Source organism: Notolepis coatsorum (genome assembly GCF_963971535.1).
Source record: "Notolepis coatsorum genome assembly, chromosome: 19".
NCBI classification, from domain to species: Eukaryota; Metazoa; Chordata; class Actinopteri; order Aulopiformes; family Paralepididae; genus Notolepis; species Notolepis coatsorum.
In genome coordinates, this window is record NC_140183.1 from 52,433,254 (window position 1) to 52,441,458 (window position 8,205).

Genomic DNA, 8,205 nt, shown 5'->3' on the forward strand with positions numbered 1-8,205 from the left:
TCTTCACCTCCCGCTGCCTCCACCGCTCCAAGTGTATCATCAAGGACCAGTCTCACCCAGCACATCACCTCTTTCAGCTCCTTCCCTCAGGGAGGAGATACCGGTCCATACATGCCAAGAGTTAAAGATTTAAGAACAGCTTTTTCCCCCAAGCAGTCAGACTGTTAAACGCTCATTGACTGTCCCCTCACGTGCACCATGCACTTACCTGGACTTGATAATCACTGTTACCACTCATCATGCACTTTATTTAAAATATTCTGTTATGTACAGTGTTATATGTGTTTCATGTATGTATATATTGTACTACGGTCTGTGGGAGCTCCCCTGAAATTTCACTCACGGTCATATAAGAGTTTTAATGTAGAAGGTTTTATTAATGAAATGTTGGGTATAAACTGGGAGGAGGTATGTTGTGAGGATGACCCAGAGGTTGCACTGGACTTATTTATGTCAGAAACAAATCAGCCCCATGGATAGATAGTAGCTTTTAATGAATTTTAATGAATGAGAGAGACATACTGTAGCCAAAAAAGCATCAGTGTGTTCCAGTTCTGCAGATGACAGACAAAAGTACCGTTCCTTACGTAATCAAGTCACAAAGTTAAATAAGGTGAGAAAAAGGGAATATTTTAAACCATGGTTATATGATGTGAGAAATGATGGTAAAAATCTATGGAATGTTTTAAATCAAATTATGGGTAGAAAATCCAATGTCTGTACACCTTTTGTTGAGTCATATGGAATTGTCCTAACCAAACCATGTGATATTGCCAACCATTTTAATGATTTTTATGCAAGTAAGATATCTCAGCTCAGGCAGGGAATGCACATCTCAAACAATACAAAATCAAATGACATAATTAAGAATATCATAATGAAAGATAAAGGGTGTACATTTGATTTTCAACAGGTTGAGGTTAGTGATATTGAAAGGTTCTCCAGCTTCTGCTCCACTCTTCTTCTCTTTGTCAGCCTTTCTATCTTTTCTATATTAGGTCTGGAGTTGCCCTCATTAAAAACTGATTTGGAGTCTTTGGGTAAAGGAGTAACCTTAGCCTCCTTCCATATCTTTGGACATAGTCCCACTTGTATACATCTATTAATAATATGACACTGGACTTGCTATGATCGTAGCAGTAATTCTCAATAATTTACTATCCAAGTTGTCTGTGCCAGCTAACATGCTGTCAGGTAGAGCCTGGAGTAACCTTTCAATATCACTAACCTCAACCTGTTGAAAATCAAATGTATACCCTTTATCTTTCATTATGATATTCTTAATTATGTCATTTGATTTTGTATTGTTTGAGATGTGCATTCCCTGCCTGAGCTGAGATATCTTACTTGCATAAAAATCATTAAAATGGTTGGCAATATCACATGGTTTGGTTAGGACAATTCCATATGACTCAACAAAAGGTGTACAGACATTGGATTTTCTACCCATAATTTGATTTAAAACATTCCATAGATTTTTACCATCATTTCTCACATCATATAACCATGGTTTAAAATATTCCCTTTTTCTCACCTTATTTAACTTTGTGACTTGATTACGTAAGGAACGGTACTTTTGTCTGTCATCTGCAGAACTGGAACACACTGATGCTTTTTTGGCTACAGTATGTCTCTCTCATTCATTAAAATTCATTAAAAGCTACTATCTATCCATGGGGCTGATTTGTTTCTGACATAAATAAGTCCAGTGCAACCTCTGGGTCATCCTCACAACATACCTCCTCCCAGTTTATACCCAACATTTCATTAATAAAACCTTCTACATTAAAACTCTTATATGACCGTGAGTGAAATTTCAGGGGAGCTCCCACAGACCGTAGTACAATATATACATACATGAAACACATATAACACTGTACATAACAGAATATTTTAAATAAAGTGCATGATGAGTGGTAACAGTGATTATCAAGTCCAGGTAAGTGCATGGTGCACGTGAGGGGACAGTCAATGAGCGTTTAACAGTCTGACTGCTTGGGGGAAAAAGCTGTTCTTAAATCTTTAACTCTTGGCATGTATGGACCGGTATCTCCTCCCTGAGGGAAGGAGCTGAAAGAGGTGATGTGCTGGGTGAGACTGGTCCTTGATGATACACTTGGAGCGGTGGAGGCAGCGGGAGGTGAAGACGGAGGTGATGTTTGATAGAGGAGTCCCGACAATCCTGCCTGCCGCCTTCACCACCCTCTGTAGAGCCTCTTGCTCTGCCTTTGTGCAGCTGGATAACCACACAGACTTCACACAGACTGTCTGTACAATACTGCTGTAGGCCTATAATACTTATGTAAATAAGTAAGGCAATTGAAATATATCTGCAGTACAGCTCAATACACACAATTGTTAAGGGGATGCAGACCAGAGAAAGACTTCCGTCTTGTTTACATCAGGGTCCCCCATTTTCAATTCATCATAAATGTACAGTTCCCTCCCCCTTGTATATATTTACTGTATGTCACAAATGTAACAGTACTGCATGGTCTGCATCCCCTTAACAATTGTGTGTATTGAGCTGTACTGCATTCTGCAATCTGTTAATCAAGTTTTCAATCAATCAATCAATAAATCAATCAATCAATCAATCAATCAATCAATCAATCAATCGGTCACTGTACCCATTCTGCAATCTGTTAATAAAGTTTTCAATCAATCAATCAATCAATCAATCAATCGGTCAGGTCACGTGTACCCATTCTACAATCTGTTAATAAAGTTTTCAATCAATCAATCAGGGCCTGTGGTCACGTGTACCCATTCGGCAATCTGTTAATAAAGTTTTCAATCAATCAATCAATCTGTTAATAAAGTTTTCAATCAATCAATCAATCAATCAATGAATCAATGAATCAATCAATCAATCAATGAATCAATCCCGCAGTGCAACGTGACCCAAATCATACGGCAATCTGTTAATAAAGTTTTCAATCAATCAATCAATCAATCCCGCAGTGCAACGTGCAACGTGACCCAAAATCACGTCACCAAAATCAGCCAATGGAAGCGAGGGGTTGCTATGTGCGGGGCTTGTATGCATAGATATATATAGAACACTAGATAGCTTGCCCGCGCTGCCGGCCAATGGAGAGCGACGTCACTGAACCGCCGCCATCTTGCTCCAGTTAGCCTTGAGTGAGAGTGAGTGAGCTGCACAGACAAAAATACTCATAACTCGCTGAAATATTGACGGATCTACAAACGGTTTGGTTTATTACAAGCATTATTAACGTGGCTATGATTCAAGAGGTTTGTAAAAAAAAACATCTTAAATTTTTTTTTATATAAGTATGCAGTATCATAACTACATCTTTGATGTTTATAGCAAACCAACCCGTTTGTAAATCCGTCAATATTTCAGCGAGTTATGAGTATTTTTGTCTGTGCAGCTCACTCACTCTCACTCAAGGCTAACTGGAGCAAGATGGCGGCGGTTCAGTGACGCTTGTGACTCCGCCTTAAGCTATCTAGTGTGCTTGTATGTGCGGGGCTTGTAAGCGCTGGTCTGAACGGCTGCAGCTGGAAGCATCTCACGGCAATCTGTTAATAAAGTTTTCAATCAATCAATCAATCAATCCCGCAGTGCAACGTGCAACGTGACCCAAAATCACGTCACCAAAATCAGCCAATGGAAGCGAGGGGTTGCTATGTGCGGGGCTTGTATGTGCGGGGCTTGTAAGCGCTGGTCTGAACGGCTGCAGCTGGAAGCATCTCGGGAGGGCGGGGCGCAATGTGTATGCGTGTGGACTAGAGCACGTGAGAGTATAAAGAGTCCATTTTTTTTTCGAACTCTTTCTCACATCACAACAAGAAGAAGACGAACTCTTTCACAGTGTGGTGTGCGCGCACTGCGCAGGCAGAACAAGATGTCTTTCAGTAAAAATGTAAGTACCTATTTCGCTATTTTGGACATTAGGTTTGCTTATCAAGGCCACCACAGACCACCTGTGCAATTGAATTTAATTAGCTAACTGGCTCTCTCTTTCTCTCTCTGCTCTCTCTGCTATCTTTACTAAATATAAACGTGCAAGTACATGGTGTAGTAGGACTGCTATCTTTACTAAATATAAACTTGCAAGTGCATGGTGTGTATAGGACTGCTATCTTTACTAAATATGTAAAAATGTAAGTACCTATTTTGGACATTGGGTGTGTTGCTTATCAAGGCCACCACAGACCACCTGTGCAATTGAATTTAATTAGCTAACTGGCTCTCTCTTTCTCTCTCTGCTCTCTCTGCTATCTTTACTAAATATAAACGTGCAAGTACATGGTGTAGTAGGACTGCTATCTTTACTAAATATAAACTTGCAAGTGCATGGTGTGTATAGGACTGCTATCTTTACTAAATATGTAAAAATGTAAGTACCTATTTTGGACATTGGGTGTGTTGCTTATCAAGGCCACCACAGACCACCTGTGCAATTGAATTTAATTAGCTAACTGGCTCTCTCTTTCTCTCTCTGCTCTCTCTGCTATCTTTACTAAATATAAACGTGCAAGTACATGGTGTAGTAGGACTGCTATCTTTACTAAATATAAACTTGCAAGTGCATGGTGTGTATAGGACTGCTATCTTTACTAAATATGTAAAAATGTAAGTACCTATTTTGGACATTGGGTGTGTTGCTTATCAAGGCCACCACAGACCACCTGTGCAATTGAATTTAATTAGCTAACTGGCTCTCTCTTTCTCTCTGCTCTCTCTGCTATCTTTACTAAATATAAACGTGCAAGTACATGGTGTAGTAGGACTGCTATCTTTACTAAATATAAACTTGCAAGTGCATGGTGTGTATAGGACTGCTATCTTTACTAAATATGTAAAAATGTAAGTACCTATTTTGGACATTGGGTGTGTTGCTTATCAAGGCCACCACAGACCACCTGTGCAATTGAATTTAATTAGCTAACTGGCTCTCTCTTTCTCTCTCTGCTCTCTCTGCTATCTTTACTAAATATAAACGTGCAAGTACATGGTGTAGTAGGACTGCTATCTTTACTAAATATAAACTTGCAAGTGCATGGTGTGTATAGGACTGCTATCTTTACTAAATATGTAAAAATGTAAGTACCTATTTTGGACATTGGGTGTGTTGCTTATCAAGGCCACCACAGACCACCTGTGCAATTGAATTTAATTAGCTAACTGGCTCTCTCTTTCTCTCTCTGCTATCTTTACTAAATATAAACTTGCAAGTACATGGTGTAGTAGTAAGCCATCTCCAAGTGGGCAAGTGATGTGGTGATTAGAGGCACAACCTTTTATTCATATTTTGAAAGTAATTATATTCTCTTTTTTCCAGGACCACATAACGATACGAAGAGGCCAGTCACTTCCACCAGTAGTGGAATGCAGATCCTGTTGCAGCAACTATCACTGCCCGTTTTGTGCGCCTTCCCTTTTCAAGCCTACCAGACTCGGCAAAGTGCAGAGCCATTTGCAAATCCATTTTTCAACAGTAGTTATCCATCAAGGTAAAGTTAGACATTTCTCCCATTGCCTCTGGCAATGAGCATAACTGAGCCGACGCATACGGTGGTCATGTATAATAATAATGGTCAGTGGTCACATTATGCTTTTATTACTTTTCATGTTTGTGTTACAGAATACACTATACACAAATGTGGATTGGACTGCAGACAAGGCTATCACTACCACTGCCCCTACTGCCAGGCAACAATTGTAAGAAAAAAAAAATGCTTCGCACCATATATTATCATGCAAGCCCCTGCTCGGATGTGGATTGGACTGCAGACCAGGCAGCCCAGACTATCATTACCACTGCCTCTACTGCCAGGCAACATTTGTAACCAAAATACAGGCTTTGGTCCATATATCATGTAAGAGCCAGCCCTCCCCTCAACCGACTCTGCCATCTCCTCAACCGACTCTGCCATCTCCTCAACCGACTCTGCCATCTCCTCAACCGACTCTGCCATCTCCTCAACCACCTCTGGCTGCAGAAACATCCCCAAGTCGGGCCAGAAGGCGGCCAGTCATTCAAAAGAAGTGTCCGATGTGTAAGATTACCATGAACACCAGAAATATGAAGAAACGCATCGAAAGGAAACACACGGATCAAACGCATGACATAACAGCAAGGCATCACCTTACCAGTGAGTGCATAGATTCAAAGAATAGAATGTTCATAGTATTCAAGTCATTCCAGGGGGCGAGTACTCCACTGCATGTCATGCAAAAATTTGGGGTGGAAAACATTGATGTTGGTTGTGAGTCACAGGAGTGCCAACAAAATATGAAGTTGGCATGGCTGAGTGGATTCAACTCCTTCAAGTGTATACATCTGAGGTCACTTGACTATTGCACATCCAACGCTCCCATTGAAGTGCTAGCCGAAGAAACGCTCTCTAGGATGGTGCAAGAAAAATGGTTTGGTGAAGATAAGAAGAGAGACTGCCTTAATCATCAAAGCCTAGCCGTAGCCCAATATGTACCACTTTCTGTTTTTTCTAAAATTGCAATCCCTCCGTCAAAGAAGTACATTTCCGTATATGAGCCCAAAGCTTCATGGTACAGCCACTGTTGGTCCGAGAGGCCGGAGACTGTCTCATGCTTTCCTCCGACGCATGTGCGGCCAGCCTGGCAGCGCAGATTCTCACTGGGAGAGTAACGTGTGGAAGGTCGCACTACCTCTCTCATTGTACTGTACTTGTCTAATAGCCCTTCAAGAGCAACGGGTACAGGGTCGATATGACCCTGATGTAAACGAGACACTAATCTCTCTACCCCGCGCTCGGTTGCTAACTTGCTATTGTTTTTTACAGTCTGCCGTGAACATGGGAAATAATTGCGACAGCTCTGCTGTACACTGGGAACCTTGGTTGCTATGCCCACACAAAACCGCAAAACTTCACCCTGGACTCCGGTTTTCAAAGACCGGGGTTGCAGTGTAGCAAATCCCCGGTTGTGTGTGGCCGAACAGTGCAACTGCGCACATACAATCATGGTTATATTAAATCCAGCGCTCGTGTGGACTGGGCAACTTGCCTGCCATTACGTTGCGTTCTGAAAAGCGAAACTGACCCTGAAAACGAAACGAAAATGGCCCTGTGTGTAACTGCAGCCGTCTCTGTGCTAACGGTCACGTTTTCAGTACGAGAAGACAAGACAAAACTTCTTTCTCTGGTCTGCATCCCCTTAACAATTGTGTGTATTGAGCCGTACTGTATTGTACCCATTCTGCAATCTTGTTGCAATAAAGTTTTCATTCACACTCAAATCTGTGTTCATTTTTTATTTTGCATACTAATGTTCTGTGTCTTGAGTCGTACTTGTATTAAAAAACTGATTTTATGTCTGAGGAGAAGACCGGTACTCATCATCTTCGTCTCCACAAAAAGAAAAATGACATGTGAAGTATGTTGTGTGCCAGGTTCAAACAGTGCTGTATATGTACAGTTTATTCCTACTCCTATCCAAGCTCCGGGAGGGTCATCAAAGAGAAGTCGCCTATTCTTAGTCCTTGCCCCACAATGGTGGAATAACAAAAAGAAAAATGACATGTGAAGTATGTTGTGTGCCAGGTTCAAACAGTGCTGTATATGTACAGTTTATTCCTACTCCTATCCAAGCTCCGGGAGGGTCATCAAAGAGAAGTCGCCTATTCTTAGTCCTTGCCCCACAATGGTGGAATAACAAAAAGAAAAATGACATGTGAAGTATGTTGTGTGCCACGTTCAAACAGTGCTGTATATGTACAGTTTATTCCTACTCCTATCCAAGCTCCGGGAGGGTCATCAAAGAGAAGTCGCCTATTCTTAGTCCTTGCCCCACAATGGTGGAATTGTCCTAATAAACTAACCTACACTGTAGCACTCAACACTTTATGAACATTGTTACTGAGACGAAAGTTAAGTTTACTCTATTATTACTAGATCTGGTATGTCTAGATGTAACACTGTATGGGTACAAGTTTACTCTATTATTACATGTCTAGATGTAACATTACTGTCTATGTATAATGTACCTATGTAAACGAGACAAACCCACGAAAATATCAGAATGTTTAATAGAATGTTTAATAAAAGTTGGTTGTTTTGTTGTTACCTGTTGATCTAATGTGCCTATTGTTAAAAGAAATTATTTCAAATAAAAATACAATTATTTATTTGAATGGTGTTATTTATGGCAATAACAACTATACCGTAATAGGGCTGTCCCCGACTAAGGAT